Source organism: Bos javanicus, chromosome 23 (genome assembly GCF_032452875.1).
Source record: "Bos javanicus breed banteng chromosome 23, ARS-OSU_banteng_1.0, whole genome shotgun sequence".
Taxonomy (NCBI): domain Eukaryota; kingdom Metazoa; phylum Chordata; class Mammalia; order Artiodactyla; family Bovidae; genus Bos; species Bos javanicus.
This window is the reverse complement of record NC_083890.1, coordinates 28666828-28683024: the sequence shown is the minus strand read 5'-3', so window position 1 is coordinate 28683024 and position 16197 is coordinate 28666828. Positions and strand designations below refer to the sequence as shown.

The 16197-nt window shown below is 43.1% G+C and overlaps 1 protein-coding gene across 1 annotated transcript in view; it reads left to right on the top strand.

Annotated features, from left to right (window-relative positions):
- LOC133236929 (BOLA class I histocompatibility antigen, alpha chain BL3-7-like) overlaps positions 1 to 16197 on the top strand; it is a 227641-nt gene that overhangs the window by 101404 nt on the left and 110040 nt on the right. The gene's annotated exons all lie outside the window — the stretch shown is intronic.

Genomic DNA, 16197 nt, shown 5'->3' with positions numbered 1-16197 from the left:
TGATGGAACTTGCAAAGAGGAGGGACCCAACAGTTTCATATCTTGACTTAATTCTTGCTGGGTTTCTCTCTTCTCTGCAGTCTGCCCTTATCTGCCCTTACATGTTCTAAGGCTACTGTTGGCTCCCATCTCAACTCAGGATTTAGAAAGCAGAGTCTAATAAAACCATAGCAGGTTGAATATAAGAGCTGGAAGCGAAGGATCTTCCTTTCTGAAGAGATAAAGAGACTTGTGTGTGGTGTGCAGGCTGATTGGTGGGGGAGGGAAGGGAGATCAGCCTTTGTGAGTAAAATACGGGCAGCATTGAGGTCAATGCAAATGGATGTTGTGCTGTAACTGCCATGAGACAGCATGTGGCCTGAGGTCACGTCAATAAAGATACTATCTCTGGAATAGGGAAGCGCTTTACTGACCATTCAGTGAACTGATATTTGTTGTGTGACAGAGACATGACACACTCTTTTTACATCTAGGAGATCTCAGTGAACTAACAACAGACAAACCCTGTCAGCCATGTGTGGTGTGTTCTAGGGGGAAGGGCTTAGCATGACTATGAGCCTAGTAAGTGAGGGAAGTGTTTCCCTTACAGGTTGGTAAGTGCTCTGAGGAAGGTGATCCAGGGTATAAGTGTGTGGGGACAGGGAAGGTGGCTGTGTTACTAGGGTGGACAGGGGCCTCACTGAAAATGTAACCTTTAAGCAAAGCTGTGAAGAACATGAAGGAATGTCCACAAGGAGGTCTAGGGGAGGTTCTCTCCAGGCAGAGGAGCCTCCAGGGCAAATGCACGAGGGCAGGAGAGTGTCTGTGTTCAAGGGAGAACCAAGAGCAGCTGGGGCTGAAGGAAAAGGAATTGCAGTGAGATCCCATGTCCGATCCTGTGGGCCATCCCAGATCCTGTGGGCCTCCAGCATATTAAAAGGGGTTGATTTTATCTCAGTAAGCTTGGAGTTATAGGATGATAGGAACAGAGAAGGACCTGCTGTGACTGCTCTCTGGAAGCATCAGCCAGGCTGCTGTGCAGAGTCAGGAGGTGAAGGGCGAGGGAGGCGCAGAGGAGCCTGAGGGAAACAGCGCAGGGTCCAGGCTGGGGAGGCTGCTGCTTGTCTGGGGTGTGAGCAGGGACGAGGGTGGTGAGTGGATTCTTGATCTATTCTGAAAATGCATTTTACAGCATTTCCTAGTGGATTTAATCTGAATTATGAGAAAGAGTGAAGAAGGACTGCAAAATTTGAGATTTGCAAGTAAGCATGTGGGGCACCTACTGTGGAAATGAGGGGACTCTGGAAGGAGCATGTTTCAGGAGGCATCGCCATCAGCATTTGGTTTAGGAAAGTGGCAACTGAGTTGGGTTTACTAGTCTAGGGTTTAGGTGAGGTGACCTTACAGGAGAAATAGATGGAAGAGGTGACACCATATAAATGATGTTTAAAGCCTTGAGAACAGATGAGGTCACAGATGAGGGGAGAATTGGCTATACAAGCAGAGGGACGAGGACTGAATCCTGAATCCCTTGTGCTATGGGAACTGATCAGACTACACACCTGAGCAGACGGCACCATTCTGATGTCTAGATGGCAGATGGAAAGGGGCCCTGAAGGACCTGAAGGAATGTCCTACACCTGCACTCCTCTTAGAGACAGAAGGTCTGGAATAGACTTATAACATGGTTGGTACTGATCTTCAGATCACATATTTCATAGCAAGAACACAGATCTGGATTCCCACCCAGCTGTGTACCAGCCTCCCTGTTTGGCTCGTTCATAATAGATTCCCGGACTCTGTGCCCTGCACTGTAGATGGTGGATCTGGGAAGAGTCCTGAGTATTTTGTAACAATCTCTCCAAGCAGTCCTGGCAGACTGGGATCCACTGACGTTAAAGATCAGAGAATGATTAAGGTGGGGAGGGGTCTTAAACACACATTTAAATGTTTTTTTTCCTGTGGGGAAAAACAAAACATTTGGTGCGAGTTACATGTTGTTTCTGCCGTGTGCTATCGCCAGGCTGAAAATTTAGGAAGTGATAATCAGCTCACCATAAAGAGAGTCTCTGAGTTGCTAAGAGAGTAGATCTAAATTTTCTCCACACATGCAAAAGAGGTAATTATGTGACATGATTCAGTTGTCAGATAAAGCTATGGTGGTGATAATTTTGAAGTACAGAAGTATATCAAATCAACAATTGTACACCATAAACTGACTCAATATTGTATATCAATCATAATAAAGCAGAAGGAAAAGTCTCTGAATCCTTGCTCTCTGAGATTTCCTTACATGGAATCTTAAGATAGTTCTGTATGGAGGAAAAAAAATTTCAAATTGTTCTAAATTGAACAGAGAGAGGCACACTTGTGGTTTTGGGTTTATTTCAGGGAAAACCACTGAATTGCCCTGAGGCCACAGCCGGGAACAGAATCCTCAACCCCTCCCTGGTTGGGTCCCACCCAGGAACCCCTTCCCCTGCAGGTGAGCACAGACACCACTGTCACAGCACTGATAGCCCTGATGCTGGACAATGGACCCTGTGGTAGACCCGCTCTCTGCTGCTCCTGACACCTGGACAGCACACTGCCACCCCTGCCCGTGTGCCACATGCACCTAATGCATTCAGTGCAGTTCCAGTCTCTCTGTGGCACCATGTCCTAAGGAAGAGTCCATCCAGCATGTGGTAACCTGCCTGGTGGAGCCTCAGCCTCTTTCTACCTGCAGGAATATTTAGGAAGCAAGGTTTTCTGTCTAACGGAGGAAGCTGTCTGCCTTCCACCAAGATCATCAAGTGTGAAATTCCCTTCATTTGGGAAGAGAGTACAGATTTTGGGGTTGGAGAAGGAGAGTGAGGGAGGGGAAAAGAATGACAAATTTCAATCTTTTTGAGCAGTGATCTGGATCAGAACTTGGTCTGCTACTTTGTAACCAGTCAGGTTGGATGAATGAATCAATGATGTCTTTCGACTTCTTCTGTGATGTTGCGTTATGAGGTCCAGTTTCTGTCTACTCTAGTTTATACTCTCAGATAAGCAGAGTGCACTACTGAATGATGAAATGATTATTCAAAATGTCCTCCAGCTGCTGTTGTCTCTTTCCAGGCTTAAAAAAGATCTGTAAATCTTCATGGGATCCATACATATATAACTGACATTTTATTGCATGTTAACTTTTGTAAGTTAGGCAATGCCGAAGAACATTCAAACTACCGCACAATAGCACTCATCTCACATGCTAGCAAAATAACGCTCAATATTCTCCAAGCTAGGTTTCAGTAGTATGCGAACCTAGAACTTCCAGATGTACAAGCTGGATTTAGAAAAGGCAGAGGAACCAGAGATGAAAGTGCCAACATCCATTGGATCATAGGAAAAGCAAGAGAGTTCCAGAAAAACATCTACTTTGGCTTTATTGACTACACCAAAGCCTTTGACTGTGTGGATCACATCGAACTGTGAAAAATTCTTCAGGAGATCAGAATAACAGAACACCTTACCTGCCTCCTGAGAAACTGTATGCAGGTCAAGAGGCAACAGTTAGAACGGGACAATGAATGACAGACCGGTTCCAAATTGGGAAAGGAGAACATCAAGGCTATAAATTGTCATCCTGCTCATTTAACTTATATACAGAGTGAAAAGTGAAAGTGAAAATGGTTCAGTCATGTCTGACTATTTGCGACCCCATGGACTGTCCATGGAATTCTCTAGGTCACAATACTGGAGTGGGTAGCCTTTGCCTTCTCCAGGGGATCTTCCCAACCCAGGAATCAAACCCAGGTCTCCTGCTTTGCAGGCAGATTCTTCACCAACTGAGCCACAAGGGAAGCCCAAGAATAATGGAATGGCAGCCTATCCCTTCTCCAGCAGATCTTCCTGACTCAGGAATTGAACTGGGGTCTCCTGCATTGCAGGTGGATTCTTTACCAACTGTGCTATCAGGGAAGCCCTATATGCAGAGTACATCATGCAAAATGCTGGGCTGGATGAAGCACAAGCTGGAATCAAGACTGCTGGAAGAAATATCAATAACCACAAATATGTACCACCCTTATGGCAGAAAGGGAAGAGGAATTGAGGAACTTCTTGATGAGAGTGAAAGAGGAGAGTGAAAAAGTTAGATAAAACTCAACATTCACAAAACTAAGATCCCATCCAGTCCCATCATTTCATGGAAAATAATGAGGAAACAATGGAAACAGTGACAGACTTTATTTTGGGGGGCTCCCAAATCACTGCAGATGGTGACTGCAGCCATGAAATTGAAAGATGCTTGCTGCTTGGAAGAAAGCTATGACCAACCTAGACAGTATATTCAAAAGCAGAGACATACTTTGCCAACAAAGTTTTGTCTAATCAAAGCTATGGTTTCTCCAGTAGTCATATAGGGATGTGAGAGTTGCACCATAAAAAAGGCTGGGCACAAGAGAAGTGATGCTCTTGACCTGTGGTATTGGAGAAGACTCTTGAGAGTCCCTGGGAGTGCAAGGAGATCCAACCAGTCAATCCTAAAGGAAATCAGTTCTGAATATTCATTGGAAGGACTGATGCTGAAGTTGAAACTCCAGTACTCTGGCCACCTGATGCGAAGAACTGACTCATTGGAGAAGACCCTGATGCTGGGCAATATCGAAGGCAGGAGGAGAAGGGGATGACAGAGGATGAGATGGTTGGATGGCATCACTGACTCAATGGACACGAGTTTGAGCAAGCTCCCTGAGTTGATGATGGATAGGGAAGCCTGGTGTGCTGCAGTCCATGGGATTGCAAAGAGTCAGATACGACTGAGCAACTGAACTGAACTTTTGTATTTCTTTGTATATATGCTTTTTGCTGGGGTAAGTATCTATACAATTGATCAATTTACATGTGACCCACACAAAAGTCTTTTAAAAGTACTAGTTTCGACACCAAGCTATAATCTCTAGTCCATGAGGACTAATAATCCAACAGTCTTAGCAGATCCAATGACATGATAAAAATGCTCATCTTTTTCTTGGCAACTTCCAGTCTGGGTCAAGATAAGGTAGTTTACTTGCTATGCTCACTTTCAGTGTCTGTATGTTTCTTACTGTGAGCCGATAACAAGCATGTCACAAACCAACACTGGCTCACAGAAAAAGTATCACTGGTTTAGGTGGACTTGCATTCTGACAACTACGCTGGTGCCAGAAAAATAGCAGGATTGAAAAAGTAGGCCTTGGAGATTCCATTTTTAGTAACATGGTTGGCCTGGTTTTAAGGCTTACTTGTCCAGTGAAAGCATATAAAAATAACAGGTTAAGTATAAAAAGCTTCCATAAGTAGAGTACCAAGAGAATAAATGTTTAGGCCAAAATATAAATGTGGGCAGTATTTCAGAGGGAGAAGTTGTTTTTACCCTTAGAGCATTAGCCAAATCTGGAAAAATTTTACCTTTGGTTTGCTCAAGCTTATGAGCTGTGATATGAAACGTAACCCAGAGCTTGTTCATGTGGGGAGCATAGGTGACTTCCCCTCCTTGAAAATCCAGAAACCAAGATTCATATCCTCGGAGAGGATGTGGAGAGTTTGGAAGCATGGAACCTGCTAGTGGGAATAAAAATGATGTTGGAAAACAGTCTGGAAGTTCCTCCAAGTTTGAACCTAGTGTTGCTCTAGGACTCAAATTCCATTGCTAGGTATTTACCTTGGAACAATGAAAACGGTAGTCCACAGTATCATGTTTATAGCTGACATTCACAGCAGTATTAATCATGATAGCCAAACAGTAGAAATAACTCAAATCATCATCCTTTCATGAATGAATTGGTAAAAGCGGTACAAACATGCATTGGAAAATTATTTGGAAATGAAGGAAGTACAGATGTCTAGTACATAGATGCCTAGCGTGGGTGAACTTTGAATACATTATGCTCTGCAAAAGAAAACAAGAATAAAAGATCATATTAATTGTTGGATTTTATTTATAGGGTTTATAAGAAAATCCGTTTAGACAGAAAGTAGCTTAGTGTTTGTCTAGAGATGAGGGAAATGTTGCGGAGAAGGCAATGGCACCCCACTCCAGTACTCTTGCCTGGAAAATCCCAGGGATGGGGGAGCCTGGTGGGCTGCCATCTATGGGGTCGCACAGAGTCGGACACGACTGAAGTGATTTAGCAGCAGCAGAGGGAAATGTTGAAGGGAAATAGGGGCTGACTGCCCAGGAATAAATTGGTACCTCAATGCTTGCATGCATACTCAGTTGCTCATTCATGTCCAACTCTGGGACCCCTTGGACTGTAGCCTGCCAGGCTCCTCTGTCCATGGAATTTTCCAGGCAAGCATACTGGAGTGAGTTGCCATTTCCTTCTTTAGGGGATCTTCCCAACCCAGGGCTCGAACCCACGTCCCCTGATTCTCCTGCATTGCAGGCAGATTCTTTACCACTGAGCCACCTGGGAAGTTAGTACCTGGATAACAATATTCTAAAAAACGCTTCTGGGTGATGAAAACCTTTCAAAATTGAATGTGGCAATGGTCACACCTCTCTGTGAATATGCTATAATTGATTCTTTTCAATTGGTGAATTATATTCCAATATTGTTGGGAAGATTCGGTGGAGAAAAGAATGGCTACCCACTCCAGTATTCTGGCCTGAAGAATTCCACGGGCTGTATAGTCCATAAGGTCACAAAGAGTTGGACACAACTGAGGAACTTTCACTTAAAGTTGTTCTAACAAATGCTATGTTGTTGCTCAGTTGACTAGTCATGTCTTGCCAGAGTCCAGCTCCAGCAGCCAGGGATTCAACCTGAAGAGATGAACAGTGTTGGTGAGAGAAATGAGGCAGCCTCTCATTTTTCTTGGACTGCCTATTTATTTCAAGTTTAAGATTCTCTTTTATACTTTTACAAAAACATTAGGCCAGAGGTTTGACATTTTCAGTTCCCCCTCTCCCAGATTTATTATCTCCATAAATCATTGTTGCTCTTCAAACAGAGTTCCTGCTTCAGTGATTCTCTCGGAATCAGCCTTATCATCTATTATCTACCTCCTCTAATATGTCCTATAGTTAACTTGTGATTACATAGTAACTCGTGCTACATTCCTCAGTTTACTACTTATCTTCCTAAATCCTGTTTGCCCATAACATCCTGAGCTCACTCTTAAAAAGGCTTCTAGCTATAGCGTCTCTAAAATTCCTAACTTCTATAAGCTATAGTAAAATATGCTAATTTTACAACATTCCTTAAATCTTTAACTTCTAACTATTTTAATTATTTTTAAGCCCTAAATTCAGTAAACTCCTTTGCCATAAACATTTTCCTCACAAATAGGATTCAGATAGCAATCCCTCCCATGGCCTCAAGCTGTGGCCTCTGTGCTCATCATGGAACACTCTTTTGTAAAAGTCCTTAAACAAATGTCAATGATAAACTTTATGAATTATTTTCTGAGCAATGCTGCAGAAGGCTTTGTGCCTTCTCATGCTCCTCTCAAGAACAATAAGCACCTTAATATTCCTTTTCAGTCAATTCAGCCGAGGAGAGGAAAAGACAAGTCAGAATTACAAGACCTAACTCCTTCATCCTGGGACCGTGCCTGCAGAATGAGGAGGGGGGCTGGGGCCGTGCCTCTATTTTGTCAGTAATGCCTAACGCGGATCCCAACAATGTCTGACTCTTTGTGACCCCTTGGATTGCAGCATGCCATGCCTCCTTGTCCCTCACCATCTCCTGGAGTTTGCTCAAGTTCAAGTCCATTGCATCAGTGATGCCATTCAGTCATCTCATCCTCTGAAGCCCTTTTCTCCTTCTGCCCTCAATCTTTCCCAACATCAGGGACTTTTTCAATGAGTTGGTTGTCACATAACATGACCAAAATACTGGAGCTTCAGCTTCAGCTTCAGCATCAGTCCTTCCAATGAGTATTCAGAGTTGACTTCCTTTAAGATTGACTGTTTGATTTCTTTGTTGTCCAAGTGACTCTCAGGAGTCTTCTGCAGCACCATATTTCGAAAGCATCAATCCTCTGGCACTCTACCTTCTTTATGGTCCAGCTCTCACAACCATACCTGACCACTGAGAAGACCATAGTCTTGACTATACAGACCTTTGTTGGCAGAGTGATGTCTCTGCTTTTCAACACACTGTCTTGGATTGTCATAGCTTTCTGGCCAACAAGTAATCATATTCTGATTTTATGGATGTAGTCACAGGAGGGCCTAGAGGAGCTATCCCACGTTGAAGGTCAGGAAGGGCGGTGGTGAGGAGATACCCCTCGTCCAAGGTAAGGAGCATTGACTGCACTTTGCTGGAGCAGCAGTGAAGAGATACCCCACGCCCAAGGTAAGAGAAACCCAAGTAAGACGGTAGGTGTTGCAAGAGGGCATCAGAGGGCAGATACACTGAAACCATACTCACAGAAAACTAGTCAATCTAATCACACTAGGACCACAGCCTTGTCTAACTCAATGAAACTAAGCCATGCCGGTGGGGCAACCCAAGATGGGCGGGTCATGGTGGAGAGATCTGACATAATGTGGTCCACTGGAGAAGGGAATGGCAAACCACTTCAGTATTCTTGCCTTGAGAACCCCATGAACAGTATGAAAAGGCAAAATGATAGGATACTGAAAGAGAAACTCCCCAGGTCAGTAGGTGCCCAATATGCTACTGGAGATCAGTGGAGAAATAACTCCAGAAAGAATGAAGGGATGGAGCCAAAGCAAAAAGAATACCCAGCTGTGGATGTGACTGGTGATAGAAGCAAGGTCCAATGCTGTAAAGAGCAATATTGCATAGGAACCTGGAATGTCAGGTCCATGAATCAAGGCAAACTGGAAGTGTTCAAACAAGAGATGGCAAGACTGAATGTCGACATTCTAGGAATCAGCGAACTAAAATGGACTGGAATGGGTGAATTTAACTCAGATGACCATTATATCTACTACTGTGGGCAGGAATCCCTCAGAAGAAATGGAGTGGCCATCATGGTCAACAAAAGAGTCCGAAATGCAGTACTTGGATGCAATCTCAAAAACGACAGAATGATCTCTGTTCGTTTCCAAGGCAAACCATTCAATATCACAGTAATCCAAGTCTATCCCCCAACCAGTAACGATGAAGAAGCTGAAGTTGAATGGTTCTATGAAGACCTACAAGACCTTTTAGAACTAACACCCCAAAAAGATGTCCTTTTCATTATAGGGGACTGGAATGCAAAAGTAGGAAGTCAAGAAACACCTGGAGTAACAGGCAAATTTGGCCTTGGAATATGGAATGAAGCAGGGCAAAGACTAATAGAGTTTTGCCAAGAAAATGCACTGGTCATAACAAACACCCTCTTCCAACAACACAAGAGAAGACTCTACACACGGACATCACCAGATGGTCAACACCAAAATCAGATTGATTATATTCTTTGCAGCCAAAGATGGAGAAGCTCTATACAGGCAGCAAAAACAAGACCAAGAGCTGACTGTGGCTCAGACCGTGAACTCCTTATTGCCAAATTCAGACTTAAATTGAAGAAAGTAGGGAAAACCACTAGACAATTCAGGTATGACCTAAATCAAATCCCTTATGATTATACAGTGGAAGTGAGAAATAGATTTAAAGGCCTAGATCTGATAGATAGAGTGCCTGATGAACTATGCAATGAGGTTTGTGACATTGTACAGGAGACAGGGATCAAGACCATCCCCATGGAAAAGAAATGCAAAAAAGCAAAATGGCTGTCTGGGGAGGCCTTACAAATAGCTGTGAAAAGAAGAGAAGTGAAAAGCAAAGGAGAAAAGGAAAGATATGAATATCTGAATGCAGAGTTCTAAAGAATAGCAAGAAGAGATAAGAAAGCCTTCTTCAGCGATCAAGGCAAAGAAATAGAGGAAAACAACAGAATGGGAAAGACTAGAGGTCTCTTCAAGAAAATCAGAGATACCAAAGGAACATTTCATGCAAAGATAGGCTCGATAAAGGACAGAAATGGTATGGACCTAACAGAAGCAGAAGATACTAAGAAGAGATGGCAAGAACACACAGAAGAACTGTACAAAAAAGATCTTCACGACCCAGATAATCACGATGGTGTGATCACTCACCTAGAGCCAGACATCCTGGAATGTGAAGTCAAGTGGGCCTTAGAAAGCATCACTATGAACAAAGCTAGTGGAAGTGATAGAATTCCAGTTGAGCTATTCCAAATCCTGAAAGATGATGCTGTGAAAGTGCTGCACTCAATATGCCAGCAAATGTGGAAAACTCAGCAGTGGCCACAGGACTGGAAAAGGTCAGTTTTCATTCCAATCCCAAGAAAGGGAATGCCAAAGAATGCTCAAACTACCGCACAATTGCACTCATCTCACACGCTAGTACAGTAATGCTCAAAATTCTCCAAGCCAGGCTTCAGCAGTATGTGAACTTGAACTTCCTGATGTTCAAGCTGGTTTTAGAAAAGGCAGAGGAACCAGAGATCAAATTGCCAACATCTGCTGGATCATGGAAAAAGTAAGAGAGTTCCAGAAAAACATCTATTTCTGCTTTATTGACTATGCCAAAGCCTTTGACTGTGTGGATCACAATAAACTGTGGGAAATTCTGAAAGAGATGGGAATACCAGACCACCTGATCTGCCTCTTGAGAAATTTGTATGCAGGTCAGGAAGCAATAGTCAGAACTGGACATGGAACAACAGACTGGTTCCAAATAGGAAAAGGAGTACGTCAAGGCTGTATATTGTCACCCTGTTTATTTAACTTATATGCAGAGTACATCATGAGAAACGCTGGGCTGGAAGAAGCACAAGCTGGAATCAAGATTTCCGGGAGAAATATCAATCACCTCAGATATGCAGATGATACGACCCTTATGGCAGAAAGTGAAGAGGAACTCAAAAGCCTCTTGATGAAAGTGAAAGTGGAGAGTGAAAAAGTTGGCTTAAAGCTCAATATTCAGAAAACGAAGATCATGGCATCGGGTCCCATCACTTCATGGGAAATAGATGGGGAAGCAGTGGAAACAGTGTCAGACTTTATTTTTCTGGGCTCCAAAATCACTGCAGATGGTGACTGTAGCCATGACATTAAAAGACGCTTACTCCTTGGAAGGAAAATTATGACCAACCTAGATAGCATATTCAAAAGCAGAGACATTACTTTGCCAACAAAGGTTCATCTAGTCAAGGCTATGGTTTTTCCTGTGGTCATGTATGGATGTGAGAGTTGGACTGTGAAGAAGGCTGAGCACCGAAGAATTGATGCTTTTGAACTGTGGTGTTGGAGAAGACCCTTGAGAGTCCCTTGGACTGCAAGGAGATCCAACCAGTCCATTCTGAAGGAGATCAACCCTGGGATTTCTTTGGAAGGAATGATGCTAAAGCTGAAACTCCAGTACTTTGGCCACCTGATGCGAAGAGTTGACTCATTGGAAAAGACTCTGATGCTGGGAGGGATTGGGGCAAGAGGAGAAGTGGATGACAGAAGATGAGATGGCTGGATGGCATCACTGACTCGATGGACGTGAGTCTCAGTGAACTCCAGGAGTTGGTGATGGACAGGGAGGCCTGGCGTGCAGCGATTCATGGGGTCGCAAAGAGTCAGACACGACTGAGCGACTGATCTGATCTGATCTGATCTGAGTCACTACCTGCTGTGATTTTTGAGCCCAAGAAGAGGAAATCTTTTTGTGGAAATCTCTTAAAGAGATGGGAGTACCAGACCACTTTATCTGTCCCCTGAGTAACCTGTCTGCGGGTCAAGAGGCAACAATTAGAATGCTGTGTAGAACAACAGAATGGCTCAGTATTGAGAGAGTATGACAAGGTGACAACAGAGCTTTCCACAATTTATTATGATCCACACAGTCAAAGGCTTTAGTGTAGTCAATGAAACAGAGGTAGATGTTTTTCTGAAATTCCCTTGTTTTCTCTGTGATCCAGCGAACATTGGCAATTTGATGTCTGGTTCCTCTACCTTTTCTAAACCCAGTTTGGACATCTGGAAGTTCTTGGTTTGCATTATTCTGAGGTCTAGCATTCAAGATTTTAAACATGATCTTACTAGTGTGGGTCACTGTTCAGTTGCTCAGTTGTGTCTGACTCTTTGCGACCCCATGGACAGCAACACGCTAGGCTTCCCTGTCCTTCACCATCTCCCGAAGCTTGCGCAAACTCATATCCATTGAGTTGGTGATCCATCTAACCATCTCATCCTCTGTCATCCCCTTCTCCTCCTGCCTTCAATGTTGCCCAGCATCAGGGTCTTTTCTAATGAGTCAGCTCTTTGCATCAGGTGGCCAAAGTATTTGAGTTTCAGCTTCAGCATCAGTCCTTCCAATGAATATTCAGGGTTGATTTCCTTTAGGATTGACTGGTTTGATCTCCTTACAGTCGAAGAGACTTTCAAGAGTCTTCTCCAACACCACAGTCCAAGACCATCAATACTCTGGTGCTCAGCCTTCTTTATGGTCCAACTTTCACATCCCTACATGACCAGTGGAAAAACCATAGCTTTGACTAGACAGACCTTTGTTGGCAAAGTAATGTCTCTGCTTTTGATTTCCTGGCTAGGTTGGTCATAACTTACCTTCCAAGGAGTAAGCATCTTTTAATTTCATGGCTGCAGTCACCATCTGCAGTGATTTTGGAGCCCAAGAAAATAACGTCTGTCACTGTTTCCATTGTTTCCCCATCTATTTGCCATGAATTGGTGAGACCACATGCCATGATCTTAGTTTTTTGAATGTTGAGTTTTAAACCAGCTTTTTAACTCTTCTTTCACCTTCATCACAAGGTTCTTTAGTTCCTCTTCACTTTCTGCCATAAGGGTGGTGTCATCTGCATATCTGAGGTTATTGATATTTCTCTCTGCAATCTTCATTCCAGCTTGTGCTTCATCCAGCTTGGAATTTCACATGATGTACTCTGCATATAAGTTACATAAGCAGGGTGACAATATACAGCCTTGATGTACTCCTTTCCTGATTTGGAATCAGTGTGTTGTTCCATGTCTAGTTCTAACTGTTGCTTTTTGGCCTGCATACAGGTTTTGCAGGAGGCAAGTAAGGTGGTCTGATGTTCCCGTATCTTTGAGAATTTTCCACAGTTTCTTGTGGTCCACACCGTCACAGGCTTTAGCATTGACGATGAAGCAGAAGTAGATGTTTATCTGAAATTCTCTTGTTTTTTCTATGATCCAATGGATGTCAGTACTTTAACCTCTGGTTCCTCTACCTTTTCTAAATCTAGCCTGAACATCTGCATGGGACATGAGTGCAACTGTCTGATGTTTGAACATTCTTTAGTACTGCCCTTCTTGGGACGTGGGATGAGAGAATTGACCTCTTCCAGTCCTGTGGCCACGGCTGGGTCTTCCAGATTTGCTGACATATTGAGTGCAACATTTTGAGAGCATCATCTTTTAGGGTTATGAATAGCTCTGGAATTCCATTGCATCCACTAGTTTTGTTGACAGCAGTGCTTCCTAAGGCCTGCTTGACTTCACACTCCAGAATGTCTGGCTCTGGGTGACTGACCACATCATCATGGATATCCAGTTCTCTTTTGTACAGTTCTTCTGTGTATTCTTTCCATCTCTTTTTGGTCTCTTCTGCTTCCACTAGATCTCAACCATTTCTCTCTTTTATTGTGCCCATCTTTGGGAAAAATGTTCCCGTGATAATTCCAATTTTTCTGAAGAGATCTCTCGTCTTTCCCCTCCTGTTGTTTTCCTCTATTTTTAAGCATTGTTCATTGAAGAAGGCCTTCTTGTCTCTCCTTGCAGTTCTTTGGAACTCTGCATTTAGTTGGGTGCATCTTTCCCTTTCTCCCTTGCTTTTCACTTCTTTCTTCAACTATTTGTAAAGAATCCTCAGATAACCATTTGCCTTCTTGCTTTTCTTTTTCCTTGGGATGATTTTGTTGCTGCTCCTGAACAGTATTACAGACCTCTGTCCATAGTTCTTCAGGCACACTGTTTATGAGATCTAATCCCTTGAATCTATGCATCACTTCCACTGCATATTTATAGGGGATTTGATTTAAGTCATGTCTGACTGGCCTAGTGGTTTTCCCCACTTTCTGTGGCTTAAGCCTGAATTTTGCTATAAGAAGCTGATTATCTGAGCCACAGTCAGCTCCAGGTCTTGTTTTTGCTGACTGTATACAGTTTCTCCATCTTCAACTACAAGGAATATAATCTGATTTGTTTGACCATTTGGTGATGTCCATGTGTAAAGTCATCTCTTGTGTTGTTGAAGGAAAGGTGTTTGCTATGACCAGTGAATTCTCTTGGTAGAATTCAGTTAGCCTTTGCCCTGGTTCATTTTGTACCCCAAAGCCAAACCTGCCTGTTACTCCAGGTGACGCTTGACTTCCTACTTTTGCATTCCAATGCTCAATGAAGAATGCATTTTTTTTTTTTTTTTTGGTGTTAGTTCCAGGATGTCTTCTAAGTCTCTATAGAACTGATCAACGTCAGGTTCTTCAGCATCAACAGTAGGGGCATAGACTTGGATTACCATGATGTTGAATGGCTTGTCTTGGAAATGAACCGAGATCATTCTGTCATTTTTGAGGTTGCTCCCCATTACTGCATTTCAGACTCTTTTGTTGATAATGAGAACTACTCCATTACTTCTATGGGATTCTTACCCACAGTAGTAGATATAATGGTCATTTGAATTAAATTTGCCCGTTGCCATCCATTTAAGTTCACTGATTCCTAAGATGTTGATATTTATTCTTACCATCTCCTGCTTGACCATGTCCAATTTACCTTGATTCTTAGACCTGATATTTCAGGTTCCTATGCAATACTGTTCTTTGCAGCATCAGATTTTATTTTCATCCCCTGACACATCCACAACTGAGCATCACTTCCGCTTTGGCCCAGCCGCTTCATTCTTTCCAGGGCTCTTAGTAGGTCTCCGCTCTTCCCCTGTAGTATATTGGACACCTTCCAACCTGGGGGACTCATCTTTCCTTGTCATTCCTTTTGTCTTTTAATACAGTTCATGACGTTCTCATAGCAAGTATACTGGGGTGGCTTGCCGTTTCCTTCTCCAGTGGATCACATTTTTGTCAGAACTCTCCACAGTGACCCATCCATCTTGGGTGGCCCTACACAGCATGGCTCATAGCTTCACTTCAGCCCCTCTGCCAGAACAAGTGCTATGGCTCACATTAAATGAAGCACTGATGCCTGAATCATGTGGCAATTGTACAGAAAGTCATGAAAAAACTCAGAGAAGTAGGCATGCTGGTATAAAAACAAAACTGGAAAAAAAAAAAAAAAAACTCAGGCAAATATTTCCAGAAGGAAAGTGTTTATCAGACAATAGGGAATGAACAAGTGAGCAGTGTTAACCTCGCTGTCCTGTGTAGGCAGAGCTGATCTAGGAGATAGGACTACAGCAGCAGCGGGGATAATAGGATCCCAGAAAGCAGGGGAAGAGGTGACAGCAAGGCAGGAACAAGGACCAAATTTATGAACTAACCAACAATGTCAGGATAGAAGCAGGATATTCTAACTGTAAGAGGTTTGTGGAAATGGTTAATAGATTGTGATGTTTCTAGAGGCAAGGACGATGGACAGGCAACAAGAGTGTTTCTTAGTATTATATTAATAGATCAAAATGAATGAGTTGAAGGCTGAGGTTAGCTGCCTAGTAGAAAGTTACCATCCTTTATCTAATTTCCAGACCTGAGCCAATTCTCACACCCAGAACTCACTTCCTGAACCTAAGGGAACCTAAGTACCCTGAGGACATACCCTGCAATACGGAGCAGTTGTGTTCAACAGTAATTCCCCACATCATTCCATGTGGGAACCAATGGCCATTGTTCTTATTTCACTCACTGATGAAAGGGAACATCTAGATCCTTCTAGGTCTATGGATACAAGTCAGATTTGACCCTGATACCTGCCTGCAATCACGAATCCCCAGTATAAGTGAGGCATATGGGGAACAGAAAATAATGTGCATCCTGTCTTAGGGCCATATATATCTCATGGCTTCTCTGTATCTACACATTCTCTTGGTGGCAATTTCTCCACCTAGAGTCATGGCTATAGACATATTTAGAGTTGGCAAGAACCCGCATGTTGATTTTTGTGTGGTTGTGTGTGTGGAGTAAAAGTAAGAAAGGTTTAGTGGAAGACCCTGAAAAAGCCTTCAAAGCTCAGCCAAGACAGAGTATTAAAAGCAATATTGTGTCCTGGGGACAATGAAAGAAGTTAATGTCATCCTCAAAGAC